Genomic DNA, 22,594 nt, shown 5'->3' with positions numbered 1-22,594 from the left:
TCCTCCTGCCCTCAATCTTTCCCGGCATCAGGGCCCTTCCCAGTGAGCGGGGCAACCCCCAGGTTACAGACCCCCTGGAGCCACAGCCCCACCCCACGTCCTGGCTCTCCGTAGTCCATGGGGCCCCGTGCCCTGGTCAGCTCTCTGGGCCCCTCAGGGGCTGGCCGTCAGTCTGTCCCTCCGCATCGGTCCGTCTCAGAGAAGAGGGACCCCGAGGCAGAGGGAGTATCCACCAGGGTTGGAGCCAGACCCTCCTGGCTCTGCTTTGCTCGACGCCTCTTCCCAGGAAGCTGCCCCTCCAGGCCGGGGTTTGGATGCTCTGCCAGCTGCAGGTGGCACTCCCTGGATCCCAGGACCCGGCCCCCATGACTGCCGGCTGTTTACCCACAAGGGCTTCTACCTGCCAGAGATCCCAGCTTTCCACAAGGACAGCTCCAGCTCCCCGCTGGCTGAGGAGGGCTGTTTCAGGGTCAGGGCTATCCCATGAGGCCCCCAGAAAACTATGGCCTGGAAAATCCCATGGACAGAGGAGCCTGGTAGGCACAGTCCATGGGGTCGCAAAGAGTAGGACACGACTGAGCGACTTCACTTTCTTTCTTTCAGGCTTGTGAAGACACTGCCCCGCTCCCTCCTCCCTCGTGGCCTGACTCAGAGACGCCCCAGTACCCACCCTGCAGTCCAGCCTCTTCCTCCCTCCTTCCTCATCCCCTTGTCCAGCAAAGCTACCTTTTTTTTTTTTTTTCATTAATTTATTTGAATGCACTTGGTCTTTGGGCATATGGGATCTAGTTCCCTGACCAGGGATCGAACCCAGGTCCCCTGCATTGAGAGCTGAGTCTTAGCCACTGAACCACCCAGGAAGTCCCAGCAAAATTACCCTTCCCGGCAGTCCCCTCTGCCCGCCCTCTGCCGCCCCAGTCCAGGCCCCCATTATTTCTAGCCTGACATCTGCAGCAGCCACCCCGCTGGGCCCCCCTCCCCTGCTTCTCCTTTTGTCCCTGCAGTCCCTTCTGCTCGGAGCAGCCAGAGCAATCTTTCTGGAAGGTCCCTGAATGCATCGCTCCTCTGCTAAACCCTTCCATGGCTCCCCATGACCCTCAGCATAACACGGAAACTAACACAAGCCCCAGGAATGGCCTGACCCAAACTGACTTCTCCACCTCCCCCCTTAGTGGTCCTTTCCGCAGCTTGTAGCTCTCTGCTTCTGAAACGGAACATATCTCAATTGTTTGAATTAGCCCTGTTTTTTTTCCTCACCCCTGGGCCTTTGCATATGCTCTGTGTCCTTTGCCAGGAGCACCCCCACAGCCTCTGCCTGGCCTGGCTTACTCTGACTCAAGATTTGGGTTTCAGATTAGACCCTGTTTTGCTGCCCTCTCTCCAGACCCTGCCCCACCCATCACACCCCTGACCACGCTGGACAGCTCCTCCTCTTCAGGGTCTCACCATGCCCACACACTGGAGGTGTCTGGAAGACAGTTCAAGGGCAAGCGGGAGGGTCAGGCTCAGGCCTCTGGGGTTTGTGAGCAGGGGAGAGAAGGAGGCAGCCCCGGCCACTGTTGTAGCAAATGTAACCCCCTGTCTCTTGGACACCAATAGAGTCCCATGGGAGGCCTTGGGCTACAGCCACAAATGCAGGCGCAGCTGGAGGGCACCGCCGAGGACAACATACCGGTGACTGCCTCCTGCTCCGTGAAAAGAGCCAGTCTTGCTGGAGGTCACTCTGTCCCTTTCTCATCCCCAGGTCACAGAGGAGGAAACTGAGGCTCCGAGGGGTGCGGGGACTTGCTCAAGGTCATGCAGTCCTGCCAGTGCTGGGGTGGGAACCCCGGATTCTGGCTGCATGTGTCATCAGCCACCACCTGGCTGGTTTGGGGCACTTCACCTAGACTCTGCAGGCCTCCAGAAAAGTGGATTTCCTAACTGCAATGACCGCTTCTCAGGGGGCTTGTGCAGTCAGCGCCTTGAAGGTGAGTGTGATGCAGACACAGCTTTCAGAAGAGGTGGGTCAGAGAGGGGCGGTGACGTGGTTGAGGTCACAGAGCATGGAGGAGTGGTGGGGGTCAGCTTCAGAGGCTGTGGTATCTTGTGAGATATTTTCCATTAAGCTTCTCTCTGAAACGGCAGTGATCAGGGTTGGCGGGTGGGTGCACTGCTCGGCCGGGTCAAGGAGAGCCCGGGAGGCTCCAAGGTGTCGGGGCTGTGGCTTCAGGCCGGCTCTGGCCCTGGTTCTCCCTCTGCTCTGAGGGCAGGAGTGAGGACGGGGAGCTGTGAAAGGAGTGGTGGACACGTGAGCCACTCAGAGGCTGGAGCCCACCTTCCCGGCCAGCTCTGTGGGGGGTGTCAACATAACGTTTTACTCCCCTGTCCCTGGCACGATTTGGAAACTCTGGGGTGAGCCTCAGTGGCAAAAAAAAAAAAAGAAAGGAATCAGCCAGCTCGTCTGCAGCCTGGCCCAGCCCCGTGGGAAGAGCACTGGACGGTGAGCCCGAGGCAGCTCTGGCGTGGTCTCCCTGTGCAGCTGGCCCAGGCCTGCCCCCTCTCTGGGCATGAGATTCCTGGTGGAAATCTCTCACATCAGCCTGATTCCCCGTGATGCTCTGGACACCTCGTCCAGGGTGGGGATGGGAGTTCAGAACCTCGCCCTCTCCAGGGCCTCCTCGTGAGTAAAGGTGACAACCTGGCCGGTCAAAGTCACTGACAAAGGGCCAAAACCAACTGCGGCTCAGAACATCAAGAAAATTCTCCCCATGCTTGCTCTCAGGAGACATAAGACGTGTGGGTTTGATCCCTGAGTCAGGAAGATCCCCGGGAGGAGGGCATGGCAATCTACTCCAGTATTCTTGCCTGGAGAATCCCATGGACAGAGGAGCCTGGCGGGCTACAGTCCATGAGGTCACAGAGTCAGACACGACTGAAATGACTTAGCACACACTCACACTTGCTCTCAGTGCAAGAGAAGGCTTCAGACTGAGGCTGAGGGTGGCAGGTAAGACAGTGTCCAGCTAATACCTTATGAGAATTTTCGGGGGGTGGGGGCCATACTTGCCCACCCACAGAAGTAGTCTGTCTTTCAGCCTGAGTGTGGACTCCCTATCCTTCCTGCCTCAGTGCCCTGATTATTCACATCCTGAGATATTGTTGGGTGTCTGCTCTGTGCCAGGCACAGAGGCTCAGAGGGGAGCCCACAGAGCCTGAGAATTAGAACACAGTGTGGCATGAGGGATCACCATCCCCATTTGCCAGATGGAAAATCTGAGGCTTAGAGAAAGGGACGCTGAGCTGGGAGCTGGAATTCAACGCCTCTACAGTCTCCTACAAACCACACACAGGAGCTTGGCAACCCTCAGGAGGCTTGTGGACCCCTCAGCAGGGCCCGCAGGAGGTTACACAGTGGCGGCTGTCTGTGTGCCTCTTGCTGTTTCCATTTCAGCTTCTGGGAGGTACAGGGCTGCCATCAGCCACAGGGCCTTTGCACATGCCTGGACTTCTGTCCCTCGTGCTCTAACTGCCCCAGACCATGTACCCACGAGGATGGGGTTAGGGCCAGTTTCTCCCATGTTTAATGGAAATCCACTCCAGTATTCTTGCCTGGAAAATTCCACAGACAGAGGAGCCTGGCAGGCTACAGTCCATGGGGTCGCAAAGAGTTGGACATGACTGAAGCGACTGAGCATACATATGCATGCACCCAAAAAACCATCACTACTGTCAAGACAGCGAACACATCCACCACCCTCCAAAACTTTTCCCGTGACCCTTGTGTGACCTCCCAGCACCCAGAGGCCCCAGGCAAACACAGACCTGCTTTGTTACTATAGGTCAGTTGGCACTTTCTAGAATGTTCTAGAAATGGAGACACAGAGTGCATCCTCTGTGTCTCCTGGCTCCTTTCATTCAGCATCACAACCTTGAGATTCCTGCGTTGCTGCAGTATCGGCAGTGCATTTCTTCTTACTGTTACCGAGTCCTGTTCCGTGGTAGGGATGCCCAGGACCTGTGGAGCCACTCTCTAACCAATGCATATTTGGGTTGGTTCCAGTTTTGCCTGTTACAAATGCAGCTGCGGTGAACATTTGTGTCCAAGTCCGCCTGGACCTAAGTTTTCCTTTCTCTGGGATAAATGCCTAGGAGGGGAATGGCCTGACCATATGGAAGGTGTATGCTCCACTTTTGAAAAAGCTACCAAATGTTTTCCAGAGTGTTTGAACCATTTTACACTCCCATCAGCAGAGGAGGAGGGTCCCAGAGGAGGGTGGGGACTGGAACCCAGGCTCAGCCCACTACAGAGCTTGTGTCCCTCACTGCCAGGCCCCAGACCTCCGGGACCCTCTGTCACAGCTGACCCTGCACCGCCCCCCCCCCCCCAACCCGGGGGCTTCTGGGCTGCAGGAGAGGGACCAACCCACAGCAGGGGGCTGGGCTGCCATCTCACCCTCCCCTCCAGGGGTCTGGCTTCCCTTTCCAGCAGAGAGCTGCCTTCCCCAGCCCCCCACACTCTGCCTTCCCCAGCCCCCCTGGACGGGGAGCTGGGCACACAGCGGGTGCCAGGCAGATGTGGCTGGGCCCAGGAGGCAGTGGGCTGGACCTCCCTGGGTTCTTATCTCTGGCTGTGTGAGGGAGCCTGGGGCCTCCCAGGCCCCGGACAAAGGCTCCTGGGTGGGGTGGGAACGCTGAGGGTTTCACTGGGCTCCTTACCAAGCTGGTGAGAGGTGAGTGTGTGCGCGCGTGTGCGCGGGGAAGGGGCCTTGTGCCTTTGAGCGCTGGGACAGGAGAAAGAAAGAAGCCATCAGAACCCAACAGAGGTGGGGGTCGGGGGGGGGGGGAAGAGACAGACGAGGACCAGAAAGAAGCCGCCGAACCGAGGAGGGGCAAACCTCCCCTGCCAGACCCCAGGGAGGTGCGAAGGAGGCGGGGTGGGGTGCGAGAGGGGAGCAGGAATTCTTCATTAAAAATGAAAGCCCGCAGCCGGGCCCGCGGCGGCCGAGGAGCCCGGCTGCCGGCAGCTTCCAGCTCGCGGGAGCACCGAGGCCCGCGCCGGCTCCAGCCGCCCGCGGCCGACCTCACGCGTCCTCAAAGCCAGCCTGTCCCACTTCCCCCGCCGGTTGCTACAGCAACTGAGCTCTGAGTAATCAGCTGCACGGTGACCTTTCTTCCCCCGGAGAGAGGGAGGGAAGGAGGGAGGGAGGGGGGCGGTGGGGGAGAGAGGGAGGTGGGAGAGGGAGGGGGAGGAGGCTTAGAGGAAGGGGGGAGGCGGAAGGGAGGAGGGGGAGAGGATGGAGAGGGGAGAACCGAGGGAGAAAGATGAAGAGGAGGAGGGAGGGGGAGGATGGAGGAGGGGGGGAAAGACGGAGGCGGAGGGGGGGGAGGAGCAGGGGGAGAGAGAGGAGGGAGGCTGAGCGGCCGGTCAGAGCTGTAAAAACACTGCAGCTGGGGTCTGGGGCTTTGCGGGGAGGAGCTGGCAGTCAGAAGGCAGGGAGGGGAGGGGGCAGCTGGCGGCCCTGCGGTGGGGGCAGGGAGCCGCTGCAGAGCGGGGGTGGGGGAGGCCCGTGGAGGGGGCTGACACCTACTGATTCCTACCCGACCCCCATCTCGCGCCCCGCTTTACCCCCAGGCTAACCCTTTCCAGTCGCGGGGCATTAGGAGAGAAGGACAAGTCCCTGTGTGCCTCTGGCTCCAAAGATACACTTTCGGAGCGGCCTCGACTCCCCCATTCCCCCGGTGGGAAAAGTGAGGCTCCGAGGCTTGCTGACCTTCAGAGCCTTTCACCCCCTGTGACACCCCTCCCTGCCTCCTCTCATCTGCCTCGGACTGTGAGGCAAAGCCAAGCCAGGGCCAGGGCCGGGGTGAGTCTGGGTCCACCCCCGGGCTCCCCCACTGCCTTGCTCTCTGGCCTCGGTCTTCCTGGTTGTAAAGCAGAGATGCCCGAGGCAGGGTGCATGCTGCCCAGGGAGGCAGCCCTTGTTAGGGAGGGTCCATCGACCCTCTCAGACCCAGGTATTGATCTGAAATTCTCTAAACACAGCAGAAGCAAGGCGGGGAGGATGTGAGAGATCCACGGAGCTGGAGGCGCTCAGGGAAGGGCATGGTGCAGACGGGGTGATGGCCACCCAGGGACCCCTGGGGAGTTGGCCCCCCCCCACCTGGGAAGGGCTTGGGGACCTCTTAGTACCAGGTATCCTGCCCGCCAACCAGGGGCTCCTCCCCAGCTCAGCAGCCCTGGGCCAGCATCAGGCCCATCACTGGCCTGCTCGCCTGGCCCTGGGGACCCGCCTGCCTCCTGTTTACAGGCAACCCCCCCCCCCCCCCCCAGTCAGAGTCACAGCCGCCCGTGGAGTGGGGGAGGGATGACAGATGGCGGAGGTGCCATTTTAACCAGAGTCTGCAGCAGTGGGGGAAGGGGAGGAGGGACCCTCGGGCTGGTGGGGGCTGGGACCTTGCATTGCTGCCACCTCCAGGGGCCCTGGGGCCCCATTCCTCTCCCCCAGCCCCTCTCGCAAGCCCGGGGCACCCAGGCCTGGGGGGCACTGACCCAACAACCATGTCACTTGGGCCACCCAGACTCCCATGGACTCGGTGGGTGCGCCTTGGGTCTGCAGGGTTGGGAGGGCCCCCCAGGGGGGCAGTCTCTCAAGGCTCCGTGGTAAGGAGTGTCCCACGAGCCCTCAGCTCACAGCAAGGACTCCACCACTGGCCAGGAAATGCCAGGCGTTGGCCCGAGTAGCAGTAGCAGGAGGAATCATGGCCCCAGAGCCCAACCTTTATTTAGCTCCAGGCTGCAGCTGAAATCCTTAAGGCGAAGATCTTGGAAGGGGGCTGCATTCTTATCTCAGCTCTTCACTGAGGCCTGTTCAGAACCTCTTTGGACCCCAGCATTTCATCTCTAGCATTGAAGGGCCCTGGTCCCACCCCACCACCCTTGCTGGAAGGCAAACCAGCCAGTGATGGGGAAGTGAAGTGAAGTTGCTCAGTCGCATCTGGCTCTTTGCGACCCCATGGACTGTAGCCCACCAGGCTCCTCTGTCCATGGGATTTTCCAGGCAAGGGTACTGGACTGGGTTGCCAGTCCCTTCTCCAGGGGATCTTCCCGACCCAGGGATCGAACCCAGGTCTCCTTCATTGCAGGCAGACACTTTACTGTCTGAGCCACGAGGGAAGCCCTGTGATGGGGAAGCAGATGGCAAACCACACTGGTAACTCTGAGGCCCACCTTTCCTAGTGAGGAAAGCAAGACTCAGAGAGGTGAGGTCACTTGCCCAGGGTCACCCAGTGGTAACGGGAAGTGCCAGACTCTGGGCTGTCCAGAAGGAGGTACGTGTGGAGCCACAACGTGACCGCACAGGGGTCATTCAGGCTAGGTGCTGTGGCTGCGAGCCTGCCGGTGCCTGGGGTTCTTGACTCCCTGGGACACCCGTGTGTGCAGCCAGACCTTCACACACGGGGTGCTCATTCTACAGCAAGCCTGTGGGCCATCATTTGGTTCCCGTGGAGGTAATAGCAAGGGCGGCTGTGCCTCTCTGAGCCCAGCCCCGGGCCCCACGCGGGCAGAACACCCACGTGTGTTTTGTCACGGGAAGCTCCGAGGCACCCTCCCTGGGTGGCTGCTGCTCTCCCTGTTTTCAGGTGATGAAAGTGAGGCTCAGAGAAGTGTGTTGACTTGCCTCAGGTCCCCACCGCACTGAGAGCCAGAGCTGAGATTGGAATCCACTTCTTGATCTCAGAGATGACCTCATAACCCCGGCCCGTATCAGCCAGGCACAACCAGACTCAGGGGTGTGGGTGTTGCCCACGCTGGACTTGGCTGTGAACCAGAATTCCCTTGACCTCATTAGGAAATGTTGATGGAAACTGCACAGAAGTTCCCCTGTGGGCACAGGAAAGAGGAAGCTCATCACGGGACAGACACATGACCGGGTGAGACTGGTCAGTAGGGTTGGAGAGGCCGTGGTGCCCTGGGGTACTCACAGCCCAGATCTTTTCTCATCCCTGGGTAGTGGTGGTGGGGCGGGGAGGGAGGAGCAGGGATCACTGCCCCTTTAGGCAGATAAGGAAGCTGAAGTCCAAAAAGATCAGATGATCACGACAAGCCCCAGTGATTCTCATGAGGGTGGGAATCAAGGTAAAGACAAGATTCCCCAACCCCCAACCAGTTACCCCAGTGCTACCTCTGTCCACCCACTCACCCATCCTCCTGTCGTCCTCTCTCCATCTTCCCATCCATGCACTCATCTGCTCATCTCTCCACCCAGCTACCATCTACCCATCCATCCACTCACCTACCTACCCACTCATTCATCCATCTTCCCATCCATCCATCTACCTTACCTACCCATCCATCCATGAACCCATTCACTTGTCCATCTTCCCGTCTACACCTCCATCCACCACTCATCCATCCACCCATCTTCCATCTATCCATCCTCTCCACTCACCTACCCACTCCTGCATAAACCCATTCACCCATCCATCGTCCCATCTATGCACCCATTGTGTTACCCATCCACCCACCCACTCATCTATCCATCATCCATCCATCCACCCACACATTCACCCATCCATCCACCCATTCATCTACCCATCTATTCATTTCTCAGCTCATCCGGTCACCTAGCTGTCACCTGTCCAGCCACCACCCTCCCATGTAGCCATCTGTCCGCCTACCACTCACTCCCCTTTTGTTCATCTATTCATTGTACTTTGTTGTTCGGTCGCTCAGTCATTTTTATTCCATAGCTATTCTGAGTCCAGTTCCTTCACCTTTCAGTTTTTAAACATATTCTTATGTGAGCTGGACAAGGAAATGGCAACCCACTCCAGGATTCTTGCCTGGAAGAATTCCATGGACAAGGAGCCTGGTGGGCTACAGTCCACGGGGTCACAAAGAATCAGACTCAACTGAGTGACTAACACTGTGTGAGCTGGGTGCGGATGCTATCCTCTCTGTGGAAGTGTACCAACTCCCCGTCTCCCAGTTTAGCATAGCAGTTCCAACTGGTCCCCATCAAGACTGCAGCTCCTGTGTACGAGGTTCACACTGCGCTCCTTCCCTCCTTGCCTCCACTTGGGTGGGATCTGGCCTGGAGGTACTTCTCCTTTTCTCTTCTGAGTCACTTTACCTACCCGTCTGGGTATTTCATTCCCAAGTGAGAGACCTCAAAAATGTGGAAGACGACCGAGCCACCACCATGGAGGTCACCTCCATAGCCTTTGTTGTTGTTGTTGTTGAGTCACTGAGTTGTGTCCGACTCTTTTGTGACCCCATGGACTGCAGCCCACCAGGCTCCTCTGTCCTTGGGATTTCCCAGGCAAGAATACTGGGGCAGGTTGCCATTTTCTTCTCCAGGGGATCTTCCTGACCCAGGGATCGAACTCGAGTTTCCTGCATTGCCAGGCAGATTCTTTACTGCTAAGCCTTGCCGCTCTGCAAAGCACATGGATCATCAGGGCACTGGGGACTCTGCCATGGGCACCAGTGGCGGCCAGGGGATGGGCCAAGACCTACTAGTCCAGGGACCAAGGATCAGAAGGATGATCTGGACCAGGCCACGGGCAACTTCTGCACCTGCCTCCAGCCTGCTGTGTGACAAATGGCAACTGAAAACACAATAGTCATCCCGGTTCTGAGGACCAGAGTGAGACATGGCCTTTCAGGAAAAGGCAACAGCCTTTCAGTAACGCATTGGGGCCGTTTTTGAAGGGTTAGCAGGGCTCAGCCTTTGAGGTGTACATTCTCTTATTACTAAAATCTTCCAGAAAGGTCCCTTGATTCTGCTCAGGCCAGCTAACTAGGTATGAGTGTAATTCATTCATTCATTCTGCAGTAGCTGTGTACTAGGACTGGTACTAGGGTGGGGGGCTTCCCTAGTAGCCCAGCTGATAAAGAATCCACCTGCAATGCAGGAGACCCTGGTTCGATCCCTGGGTTGGGAAGATCCCCTGGAGGAGGGCATGGCAACCCACTCCGGTATTCTTGCCTGGAGAATCCCCATGGACAGAGGAGCCTGGCAGGCTACAGTCCATGCGGTTGCAAAGAGTCAGACAGGACAGAGCGACTAAGCACAGCACAGGACCTGTTTAAGACTCTGGAAATCAATAACAAATATTTTCTGCCCCTCAGAAATTTGCTGACCCTCGTCTTGGGACAGAAAGCACAGTCATATTGCGTGGGTGGTGGTTCAGGAGCCAGCTCAGTCCTGGGGGCTCTGAGGAGGGGTGTCAACTGGGCCTGGACTGGGCTGGCGAGGAGGGGGTCCCAGAGCAGGGGCATATGCAGGATCTGGAAGGACAAGGATGATTGGAAAGGGGCCTTCGGGACAGAGGAATGGAAGTCTCGCCCCTGCAGAGCCTCAGGGGCAGGGAAGGGGCAGAAAGGGTGAAGAGAGGAAGCTGAGTGAGTGCCTACTGTGTGCAGTAGTGGGAGGGGGACACTGTACCCAGCGTTCCCCTCTCATTATCTCATGGATCCTCCCAACAGCTCTATGTGGACATCATTCCATCCTCTTGCACATTTCATCGATGATAAAGCCAGGCTCAGAGAGGGCCAGCAACCTTCCCAAAGTCACACAGCTTCCGCACACTGGATCTGTCAGTCTGACCCCAAAGTCTGGAGCCTCTGCCCATCGCCCCTCCCCTTGAACATCTCGCCCTCAAGGTGAAAGTGCGGGAGAAAGCGCCCCCGTCGGCACTCGCTCTCTGGGGCAACCTAGGATGCTCGCGCACTCATGCAGATTAGCAAATATTTAGATTAACAAATATTTTTCCCCTTCTCCTCGAGGTCAGGCCCCACACTGGCCTTGGGGGTAGGGCTGTGAGGACACTGTGGCCCCTCCCTGCCCTCCTGGGGCTCCCTGGTAGGGGGAGGCGATGGGGATACAGCTCAACTCCAGGCAAAGCCCTGCTTCATCCAGCCTTAAAAATAAACCCAGGTTCTGCCCAGGCCCAAAGAGTGGGGGGCCACAGGCCCCCAGAGCCACAGCTCTGGAAGGCGGCAGGCAAAGCTGTCAGTTCAGAGCAGGCTCCTCTCATCAGCATGGGGCCCCAGCCTCCCTGCTTAAAGATCGCCTCGGGCACTCTCTTAAAGATGCTAACGTCGCAGCTGACATTTGGGAGATCCTGGCAGGCGATCAAACCCAAGCTGAAAAATCGGAGCTGCTGGGTGGGGGCAGGCACCAGGCAGCGGGGACCGGGGCTGGTTGGGGCCGAGGGCAACGGGGCTCAGGCGGCCGCTGCTGGCCCAGCTCGGGTGGGGATTGGGCTATCTGCTGGAAAGACCCAGCAGAGGAGGAGGGGGAATGCAGAAGGCAGGGGAAGAAATGAGAGGAGAATGGCTATGAAGAGACTGAAATCTCTTAGTTCGTCCCCCAACTCAGGGCATCATCTGTCAATAATCAGACCAGCTGGGGGAAGAAAATCCACAGGATGAAGAGTTACATATATATATAAAAAAAAGACAGCGAGATAAAAGGGAGGGAGATTCCAGGTGCCAGTTACACCTCTGACTGTGCTGCTCAGAAATGGGTCCCTCCACTGTGGGGAGCAGAGCACTCTGGGGAGCTGAGAGGTCAGAGGGCGGAGGTCAGAGAGCAGAATTCCAACTCCACGGCTGCCTTGGACACGCTGCGCTTTCCAGAAACTTCCGGATGCCTGAGCCCGCCTTGTCTCCTTTCCCTTTCTTTGTATGCAGTCTCCTTTCCAGCCACCCACCACTGTCCATCCACCTCCACCCACTCACCCACCTACCTATTCCCCCATCCCACTTACTCTACCCCTGCCTCACCAGTTCAGTCTTTGCTCTTTGTCTACTCAACCATGCCTCTACCTAGTTCTCCAATCACCTCCTTCATTCATCCATCCGTTAGTTCATCTCCTCAGCCAGCCATCCCCCACGCGTTCACCCATCACCAGCCACTCATCCACCTTCACTCACTCATTCATCCGCTCCACCCAAATGTCCATTCATTCCCTATGCATCTACCCAGAGACCATTTCTTCAGCACAGGAGAGGCACAGCCAGCCCAGCCTTAGGGGGTTCGGGAAAGGCTTCCTAAGCTGAGGCATAAAGAAGGGTAAACGCGATCCAGGTGAAATGGAGGAGGGGCCGTGTTTCCCAGCGAGAGACAGGGGTCTCTTAGGGGAACATCAAGTTGTGTTCTGGCCTCAGCTTAAGAGAGAGTAGTTTACCAGAGAGCCCGGGAGAGGTGAGCTCTGAGGCTGGAGTGGGCAGGGAAGCTAGGCACACCGGCTCTTGGGAAGGGATGTGAAAGCTCTGGAAGGTAAGGTTGTGATCCTGCAGCTGTTTACCACCGACCCCTCCAAATAGGCCCATCAATTCCTATAGCCCTTACCCCACCTCTCCATCCTCCCAGGTCCCAACATCTCATGGTTAGATCGCGACAGCCCCACCCTTACAGGCTTTTTTTTTTTTTAATATCCGTGAATTCTGGCTTCTCAGGGTCAGAGCCATGCCTTACCCATCTTGGTGTCCTGTCCCACTGTACTTGGCCAAAGCTCAAACAATATATATCCTGCCCCCCAACCCTCCCCTTCTTCCTTGAGGGCACCCCTTCCATACACCCAGTCACTCTGCCCTAAAACCTGGGCTCCACCCTCATTCCCTTCCTTCTCCCCAGTGCCACCCCCTTGTGAGTTGACCCCCCAGACCTGTCATTTCACCTCTGACATACCTTGAATCATCTCTCCACCTGCTCAGCCTCCAACCTGGATCAGAGCAGCAGTCTCCTCACTGCTCTCCTTACCTTCAGGTTTGCTGTCCATCAGGCCACCTGCCGGGTGCCATGAGAGAGCTCTTTCTACATTAGAAACGTGATTGTTGATTCTCCCACTTAAACCTTTCATGGATATCCTTGTCCTCTGGATAGTCTTAAATCGCTGTCGCTGCCAAGAAGACCCTTCTCTAGTTGGCCAGAGCTGCCTTCTCTGGGCTCCAGGTTCATCCCTCTAAGACATGAAATCCGTCAAGTTCATTGCTATTCATCTTGGGTCTCCATAACTATGATCCTGGCTCCAGCCCCTGGACGTCTTGGCCCAAAGCCTAGAAACATCCTGAGTCGTCAGTTCCCTGCTCATCCCCACACTTGTCTCTACTTAGATCCCCTATTCTGTCCCATAGAGCCAGGGAGCCATCCCATGTTCTCCATCCCACCACCAACACCTGGTTGGCCTTCAGGTAAGAGAAAATATTGCTAAAAGCTGCAAGAATATTCACGTTTATTCCCAGACCCTCCTTCCCCACGTCTGACCATTTCCATTTGTTATTTGTGCCTTAAACCAAAGCCAACTGCTTGGCCTCTTCTGTGCCTACAAAACACTTTTTTTTTAAACTGATTTTATGGCTACAGAAAATTTCCTTCCTGTCTTCGCATTCGCAGGAAAGAGAAAGCCCTGGCCCTGACTCAGAATTGGATTCTAGCTGGAGGCGTCCTTTCCGCGGCTGGCTCCAGGGAAAGGGTTTATCTGTTTGTTCCTTGACCTTGAGCAGGAGCTGAGGCAGCCAGAAAGAGGAGAGACGGGAGCTGGGAGGGGAAGGAGGAGAAAAGCTGCAACTGTGGCCCCAGGACCCTGCGCTCTGCCCCGAGGGACCAGCCAGGTGAAATTAGAAGAAAGGAAGGAGACAGGCCATGCTGCAGGCACCGCCGACCACAGAGGTCCTGAGGAATGGGAAACAGGCTGCCTCTTCGGTTCCTGGTCCTCTGAGGTTCCCAGGGTGTCCCCATCCCTCATCCCCTTGGAAACGAAACAAGCTAGAGAGCTGGAAGGAGAAGTAAACTACCCAAACAGATCAACTTTGCCATCCACATGGGGGCCAACTGTGGCTGCTACAGATCCAGCGCTAAGTGGTGGCCACCAGTCTAGGCAACCATGCTGTGCCCTCTGTGAGCCTGCGGGCTGAGGACAGTGGCGCCTACGGGGGGCAAGAGGTGATGAAATAAAGCAAAGCTCCCTTCTCAGAAAGGATCTCCTTCCTGACGCATGACTGAAATTTAACTCAAACATGTATTGAGCATCTCCTATTTGCCTGGATCCTTGCTCTCAATGATCTGACCATCTTTTCTCCAATTAAACTGGGGGCACATTTCAAGCAGAGGCTGTTTGTGTTCTCCCAAATAACTTCATTCTTACTACAAAAGTAAGACAGGCTTGTTATAGATATTATATAGAATACAGATAAGCTCAGTGAAGATATTAATAAAAAAGACCACTTTTAATCCTGTAACTTAATGATGGCCACTTTTGAGATTTGGAGGGCTCACTTCCCCTCCTGGTCCTCCACACCCAGCATTCTCTCTTGGAATCTTGCACACCGTAGACATGTGAGAATGACCTTTTGTCTGACCCTTTACCTGTTGTTCATTACTCATTAATTCCAAAAGTGATCACTGAGACCTCAGTAGGTCACAGTCTGGTGGTGGTTTAAATTCTGTGGGGTGGAAAGAGATGTATAGAAACTGAAGCTCATGTGTGTGATGCTGGCAAGTCGCTTCAGTCGTGTCTGACTCTTTGCAACCTCATGGACTGTAGCCTGCCAGGCGCCTCTGTCTGTGGGATTCTCCAGGCTAGAGTCAGTATAACCTAAATAAAAGCTGAGGTTCCACGTAGCTCAGTCTTGGCACCGAGTGACTTCATAGTCCAGCAAGTCAACAGTATTTAAATGAGTTTTTGAATTCGCTTTTCCCACAAAGAACTTCAAAGGGATCAAATTCACAACCCTCAGCAGAGCAGCCTTTTTCTTTTAAATTTATTTCTAATTGGAGATGATTGCTATACAATATTGTGTTGGTTTCTGCCATATATCAACATGAATCAGCCATAGGTATGCGTATATCCTTTTCTTTTTTTAAAAAAATATTTTTGGCTGTACCACACAGCATATGGGATTTTAGTTCCCCAACCAGGGATCAAACCCGCACCCCCAGCCTTGGAAGTGCAGAGTCTTAACCGAACTGGACCACGGGGGGAGTCCCTTAGCAGCCAATTTGTTCTCACCCTAGTTTTCTTCCTTGGTGGCTCAGAGGGTAAAGAGTCTGCCTGCAAGGCAGGAGACCTGGGTTCAATCCCTGGGTCAGAAAGAGCACCTGGAGAAGGAAATGGCAACCCACTCCAGTACTCTTGCCTGGAAAATCCTATGGACAGAGAAGCCTGGTGCAGGCTACAGTCCAGGGGGTCGCAAAGAGTCAGACACGCCTGAGTGACTTCACTTTCTTTTCTTTCTTTCTAGTTTTCTTGATAGAACCCCTAGAATGTTGCACAAACTCCTGACCAGTTCTGACACCAAGCTACGGGCCTTTCAGTCACTCTGTGTTCTTTTCCTTCTTTCTCAGACTCTTATTATGATCAGAATAATCAAATGGCCAAACCCTTCGCCATCTTCCTGCAGACAGAGTAAGTGGTCAAGAGCCCAAATTCCTATCCTGATCCTGGACCCTGTGACTCATCAGCTGTCTGGTCTTTGGCAAGTCACTTGATCCTGTGTAAAGTGTGGTCCACAGGCTGGTGCTGGGACACACGTTATTTGTTGACACGATAGGGGAAACTAGAGGCTGATAATAATTTAGAAATGTTCAGAGCAGTTTGGCACTACCTGCATCCATTGTGACGGTGTAGGTTACAAAAGCTTCATTCCCCAGAGCTTGGAAATTTTTTTACCCTAAGTTCCTTCACCGCGGATAGTTTGAGAAGCACAGACTTGACCTATTATGTGCCTCAGTTTCCTCATCAGTAAAATGGGAATAAGGATGACCAATAACCTCATCAGGTCCCTGGGAGGAGTAAATAAAGTTAATTCATGGAAGGCACTGAAAGCTGTCTTGATTTTTTTTTTTTTAAATTTAAGAAAAATTTTGAATTACAATTTATTTATTTATTTATTTCATTTCTGGCTGTGCTGGGTCTTTGTTGCTGTGCACAGACTTTCTCTTGTCGCAGCAAGCCAGGGCTGCGTTTCATTGCCGTGCTCGGGTTTCTCACTGTGGGGGCTTCTCCTGTCGCGGAGCGCAGGCTCTAAGTATGCAGGCTCCAGGAGCTGCCGCACTTGGGCTCAGTAGTTGCATCTCAGCCCATAGAGCACGCAGGCTTCAGTAATTGTGGCGCATGGGCTTGGTTGACTGCAGCATGTGGAATCTTCCCGACCCAGGGACCAAACCCACATCTCCTGCGTTGGCAGGCAGATTCTTTGCCACTGAGCCACCTGGGGAAGCCCTGTCAAGACCTAGGTGCTTTTTCTCCCCCTCTGTCCCTGAATCTTGATGGCCCCAGGACTGGCCTTGTAAAGCAGAATGCTGTCAACCTGATGCTGTGGGACGTCTGAGATCTGAGGCCTCTACATTCACCCTTCCTGGAGAGCTCCTTCTTGGAAGGCAGCTGCCAGGTAAAAAGCCGCCATAGTGTGAGGAAGCCCAAGAGACGGGGAGGACGAGAAAGAGAGGCCAGGGGAGGAGCACTGAGGTGCCCGACCTACAAAGTAAGACTTCTCCGACCTTCCAGCCCAGCTGCCAGCTAAATGCAACTGAATCAACACCCCCACCCACACCCTCATGCTTCTCTTGATACAGAACTCTGTATACAGGGTAATGTTTTCTGGTTTCACACAGAGTTGTCAACTGAATTGTGTCTCCCCAAAATTTGTATGTTGAAATCCCACTGTTGTTGTTGTTGTTGTTCAGTTGCCAAGTCTTGTCCGACTCTTTGTGACCCCATGGACTGCAGCACGCCAGGCCTCTCTGCCCTTCACCATCTCCCGGAATTTGCCTGAGTTCATGTCCACGGAATCGGTGATGCCATCCAACCATCTCATCTTCTGTCTCCCTCCTCTCCTCTGCCTTCAGTCTTTCCCAGCATCAGGGTCTTTTCCAAGTCCTACCTATCAGTCTCTCAGAATGTGACTGTGTTTAGAGATGGCTTATAAGAGGCAATTAACTTTTTGTTGATCTGTTTACTTGTTCGTTTGTTTATTTTTGGCCAAGTCCCACAACTTGCCGCATCTTCTTGACCAGGGATTGAACCTGGGGCCTGGGCAGTGAAAGCACAGAGCCTTAACCACTGGACTGCCAGGGACATCTTAAGAGGTAACTAAGTTACAAGGTGGTCATTGAGGTGTGTCCTAACCCACTGGTGTCCTTATAAGAAGAGGGACGCACACAAAGACACCAGACTCGTGTGCGTGCACACAGAGACGAGACCACGTGAGGACACAATGAGAAGACGGGCCGTCCACTAGCCAAGGAGAGAGGCCTCAGAAGAAACCAAGCCTGCTGACAGCTTGATCTTGGATTTCCAGCCTCCAGGCCTGGGAGAAAGTAAATTTCTGCTGTTTGCGGAGTTGGGGATGTGCCTTTTTCCACTGGGGAGGAGGTGTTTATGCCCAAGCTCAGCATCCCATGGGGACCCCCTTCTCCTGATGGCATCTCTGCGTGCTCCCACGGGCTCCAGGCCTCTGAGCACTTGCTTCCTTTCTCGTTCATTCAATAGAGATGAGAAATAGTTGCATTTTTTCAACCCTGCGCACCCACAATTTCTGGATTTTCCTTCTTTCCTTTTCCTTTCTTTCCGGCTTGCAAGCAGACTAATTCCTTTTGGAGGGCGTCTGTTTTCTACAGTGTGTGTGCAAGGCAGTGTCTGAGTTTGCTTTCTCTCAATTCTGGAGGCTGGCTCTCACAGTCAAAGTGTCAGCGGGCCGTTCCTTCTGAAGGCCGGAAAGGAAGGGTCTGTTCCAGGCCTCTCTCCTTGGTGTGTAGAGGGCCATATTCTCCCTGTCGTCACGTCGTCTTCCTTCTGTATGTGTTTTTGTGCACGTTTCTTCTTTTTAGAAGGACACCAGTCATGTTAGATTGGGACCCACTCTGATGACTTCACTGTCTCTTAATCACCTCTTTAAGGACCCTGTATGGGTCGGGAAGATCTCCTGGAGAAGGGAATGGCTACCCACTCCAGTTCTCTTGCTTGGAGAATCCCATGGACAGAGGAGCCTGGTGGGTACAGTCCGTGGGGTCTCAAGAGTGACTAACACACTCATATTTTGAGGTCCTGGGCATTAGGGCTTCAACATGTGAGCCGGGGGTCTTGATTCAACCCATGACAGGTAGTGAAAAGCAACCAGGATATTCCAGACATTTCTGTTTCCCAGGGTCTTCAACTAAAACCACAAGTGCTGTATAGTATCAGCTTTGTGAAGCTATTATAGGCAAGAAGCCTCCCAAATGTTTCCTACTGAACAGCACGTGCTAAGTCAGTTCAGGGGTGTCCGACTCTTTGTGACCCTTTGGACCATAGCCGCCAGGCTCCTCTGTCCATGGGATTCTTCAGGCAAGGATACTGGAGTGGGTTGTCGTGCTCTCCTCCAGGGGATTTTCCCAACACAAGGGTCAAATCCATGTCTCTTAGGTCTCCTGCGTTGGCAGGTGAGTTCCTCACCACTAGCACCCCGTGGGAAGTCCCCCTGCATAACACGGGTAGTCTTGTTTCTTACCTCCAATAACTGACTCCTTGTCACCTGTTACCTACTCCCAGGGAGGGGCTACAACTCTTGGTTGTCGCCAGTACTTCTAGGGACCAATTTCTGTATTTGTCAGATTTTGCTAGGTTATGCTATATAGCAAATATCCCTTAAATATCAGTAGATTACCATGGGAAAGGTTTATTTTCATTTAGGTTTAATGTTGGCCACAGTTTGCTTGCCCTTCTGCCTCACATGCCATCTTTTAAAAAGATATTTACTTATTTATCTTATTTGGCTGCCCTGGAGCCATTAATTTAGTTGTGGCATGGAGGAGCTTTAGTTGCGGCATGTGAGATCTAGTTCCCTGACCAGGGATCAAACCCGGGCCCCCTGCATTGGGACTGCAGAATCTTAGCCACTGGGCCACCAGGGCAGTCCCACACATGCCTGGTGTGGGTGGTGTGTTATATGTTATATGTGTGGGGTGTGCTGCATGTATGCATATGGGGCATGCTGTATGTGGCTTCAGAGCAATTCACATGACCAAGTCTGCTGTCTGTGAGTGTGCCAGTGTGTGAAAGTTGCCCTGCCCGTAGGGAGGCACTGAGGGTCACTGACCGGGGTGGGGAGGCGTCACCTTTTCAGGGCCCAGGATCACTGGGAACAATGGCACCACCTGCCACAAGACTTCCCCTGGTTAAGATTTACCAAACGTGGGGCTCTGTGCCAGCAACCTCACATCCTTAGCTCACTGATTCATCATCATTTGTTGTTATGCAGTCACTGAGTTGTGTCTGACTCTTTGTGACCCCATGGACTGCAGCACACCAGGCTTCCCTGTCCTTCACCATCTCTCTAAGCTTGCTGTAACTCAGTCCATTGAGTTGGTGATGCCATCTAACCATCTCCACCCCCTTCTCCTCCTGCCCTCAATCTTTCCCAACATCAGGGTCTTTTCCAACGAATCAGCTCTTCACATCAGGTGGCCAAATAGAGCTTCAGTTTCAGCATCACAGCCCTGTTTTATAGATAAGAAAACTGAGGACTTGAGAGGGGAAGAGACCCGATCACTATCTAGTATGATAAACGATCTGTGAACATACCTTGAAGAACCCACAAGGGTCTACACACATATGGGGTCTTATTCCCATCACATCTCTTCTTGGCAGCCACGGTGAGAAATTGCCTGGTGAGAGGGGGCTGGTTCAGGATGAGGCATGAACATGAGTGTTAGCCGTGACAGTGTTCTGTTGGCGTGGGGTGCTGTGAGCCAGCTGTGCCCCCTGCCAGGGTGTCTGAAGAGCCCTTTCCTTGGGGAACCTACACCTCACCTTTCAGCTCCTCTCCACCTGGCTCAACCTGCCCTGCAAATCTTGGAATTCCACCAGAGCCATGCAGGGTTGGGGGGATAGGGGCAAACGGTTTATGTCAATAAACACAATGGGGGAGAGTGGGGGCCCCCACTTGTGAAGAGTGACGTGGAGAATCTCACTTCATGCCAGGAGCCCGTGTGGTCTGTGGATCTGTGTTGATGGCCCGCTTGGGCACAAGCTCCTTTCGCTCTCAGTGCCTCTGGGGGGGTTGAGCTTTTTCTGGTCCATCCGCTTTTTTTTTTTTTCGCTTGTTTGTTTGCTTGCTTATTTGGCGGGAGCAAAGGAGAGGCTTAAACGATCTTAGGACTTCATTGTTATCATCCTTTTTTTTCCAGATGGGGAAACTCACCCAGAGAGGTGAAAGCAACTTCCCACGGCCTTGTTGACCCGAACCCCACTGAACATGAGGCTCATGCAGATCTGCATTCCAGGAGGTTGTTTGGGGAGGGGCGCCGGGAAGGGAAGTGGTTAGAGAATGGGGTGTCTTCTGCTTCCCAGGGTTGTCCTCGGGCCCTCCCAGGCCCCCGGTCAAAAAAGTTTGTCCATCAGTCACAAGGAAGATGTAGGTGTAGCAGTGATTCCGGGGGAGAGGGATAGAGTCCAGGCTCCTGCGATAATGGAGAGAGTGCCTGGTGAGGGCAGAGGGCACAGAAGATGCTGAGAACCTGACATACGTGAGACACACATGTACACACACCACACATGCCGCATCCACATCCCTTCACATGCACACTGTGTATAACACACAACCCACACACTCCATACTGAACACACATACCACAAGCACCACACCATACCTAACACACACGTACCAGAAACAACACACCATACCCAACACACACACACCAGAAACAACACACCATACCCAACACACATGTACCACAAGCAACACACCATAACCAACACACACGTACCAGAAACAACACACCATACCCAACACACACATACCACAAGCAACACACCATACCCAACACACACGTACCCCCCGACACACAAACAGCCCATACGTAATACCTAACACTCGTTGCGTGGACCCCCTCACCCAGTCCCCACAATCACCCTATGAAGTAGGTGCTGTCAATGCCTCCATTTTAATGATTGGGAAACTGAGGCTCAAGGATTTGGAGCTTGGAACAGATGGAAGTGTCATGGAACACAGGTCAGCCTGTCTCCAGAAGCCACACTGAATGTTCCCACCGATGCACAAACAACAAAATCAAGAACCAAGACACCACCTTCCTGCAGACAGAGCCCCTCCCGGCTGACTTAGGTGCCATCTGGGGCCACGAGGTCCCCCTCTGGGACATGGAGGCATTTTGGAGGGGAGGGTGAGGCCAGGACTGGAGCCCAGCAGGAGGAGGAGAGAGAGCTGGCCCCCTCCACCTGAGGGACACGGACCACTCCACCTCCTCATGGGAGGACGGGAGGACGCAGGGAGGAACCTGACCCAGACCACCCAGGCTGCGTCCTGTCACCGCGGCTTCCACATCTCAGAGCCCCCAGGCAGCGGGGTAAGGGGCTTCCTTCCCCTGCCTCCATGAGGACTGGGGCCCTGGACCCTGTTTTCCCCGAGGCCACTTTCCCCACCCAGCCCTGGTCCTGGCACGGCCCCCCAGCCAGTCCCCGTGGAAGGGGAGGGGGATCCTGCCTCCCCCAGGCTCCCTGGTCCGCCCCGTGCACCCTCAGGACAGCACCCCTCCGATGCCAGCAATGCTGCCTGCTGGGGAAGGCCAGCCTGTCCTCTGCAGCCCTGAGAGGGCAAGACGGGACACAGCCTCTGTGCCCATCCCTCGGGGAGTGGACCTCCGCCTGCAGGAGCATGCGCACAAGAGAACACGCTGCAGCCACGAGACAGAGCCGGGCCGCCCCTCATAGAAACCTGGAAGTGACGTGACCTGGACACGCTCAGGCCTGTCCAACCATTTGCGACCCCAGGGACTGTTGCCCGCCAGGCTCCTCTGTCCATGGGATTCTCCAGGCAAGAATACCAGAGTGAGTTGCCATTTCCCTTCGCCAGGGGATCTTCCCAACCCAGGGATCGAACTTGAGTCTCCTGCTTGGCAGGCGGATTCTTTACCATCTGAGCCACCAAGGAAGCCCATAGACCTGGAAAGGAGATAGTCATGTGTAAAGGAAAATAAAGCGATAAAAAGGATATATAGCGCTGCTTGGCTTTTATCAAAAGTATTGATATGTGCTTCCATTGACAGAAAAACGTGGGAAGTCTTCGTGGTCAACTCTGGACGCTGGGTATCTGGGGAGCTGAACTGTGAGGGGGAGGGAGGGAGACGACTTTACTATTTTCTTTACACCTTCTGCACTGTGACAATGAAGATGGCTCATTTTGCTAATTAAAAAAATAAGCAAATGGTGGTAGGCGTGGAGTGGGGCATCCTGAGTATCTTCCACAGATACAAGAACTTCCTTCCCAGGCTCGGTTCAGACAAAAGTGGGGGCTCCATCCACAGGGCTGGGGTTCTTTTCTCCTTTCTGGATGCCTCAGTGGTGGTGGTGGGGGGGACTACTGGGCGGTTTTCAGCATCACTCTGCTAAGTTGGGACCAAGAGGCATTCTGAGGAAAAATAGCAGAGTCTTGGCCTGGAGAAGCCTGAGGTCTTTGGAGTGAGACAGGTGGGTACATCCTCATAGAGATAAAAGCCATCATCCCTTGGGCGAGGGATGGCGGTGGGATGGGGTGGGGTGGGGGCACCTCCCCGTGCTCCGTGCTCCGCCCTGATCTTCACACACAGTGGCTCACTGACCACAGTGC

At 54.7% G+C, this 22,594-nt stretch overlaps 2 long non-coding RNA genes across 16 annotated transcripts; one reads left to right on the top strand and one right to left on the bottom strand.

Annotated features, from left to right (window-relative positions):
- LOC122442253 lies at positions 1-13,379 on the bottom strand. Of its 2 annotated transcripts, none has more exons than XR_006269605.1 (3): positions 12,684-13,379; positions 3,805-4,048; positions 1-2,268 (listed from the first exon to the last, which is right to left on the bottom strand). It is a non-coding gene; the product is annotated as an uncharacterized LOC122442253 (long non-coding RNA). The 2 variants fall into 2 exon arrangements; XR_006269606.1 differs by lacking the exon at positions 12,684-13,379 and adding an exon at positions 4,699-5,140.
- Positions 4,474-21,979, top strand: LOC122442252. Of its 14 annotated transcripts, XR_006269591.1 has the most exons (5): positions 4,474-4,712; positions 7,126-7,242; positions 7,833-7,923; positions 15,339-15,399; positions 20,160-21,979. It is a non-coding gene; the product is annotated as an uncharacterized LOC122442252 (long non-coding RNA). The 14 variants fall into 14 exon arrangements; XR_006269596.1 differs by lacking the exon at positions 7,833-7,923; XR_006269592.1 differs by lacking the exon at positions 15,339-15,399 and having other exon boundaries at positions 7,833-7,914.
- The last annotated feature ends 615 nt before the right edge of the window (positions 21,980-22,594 follow it).

This window comes from Cervus canadensis, chromosome 5, assembly GCF_019320065.1.
Source record: "Cervus canadensis isolate Bull #8, Minnesota chromosome 5, ASM1932006v1, whole genome shotgun sequence".
NCBI classification, from domain to species: domain Eukaryota; kingdom Metazoa; phylum Chordata; class Mammalia; order Artiodactyla; family Cervidae; genus Cervus; species Cervus canadensis.
This window is presented reverse-complemented; position numbering and strand designations above follow the sequence as displayed.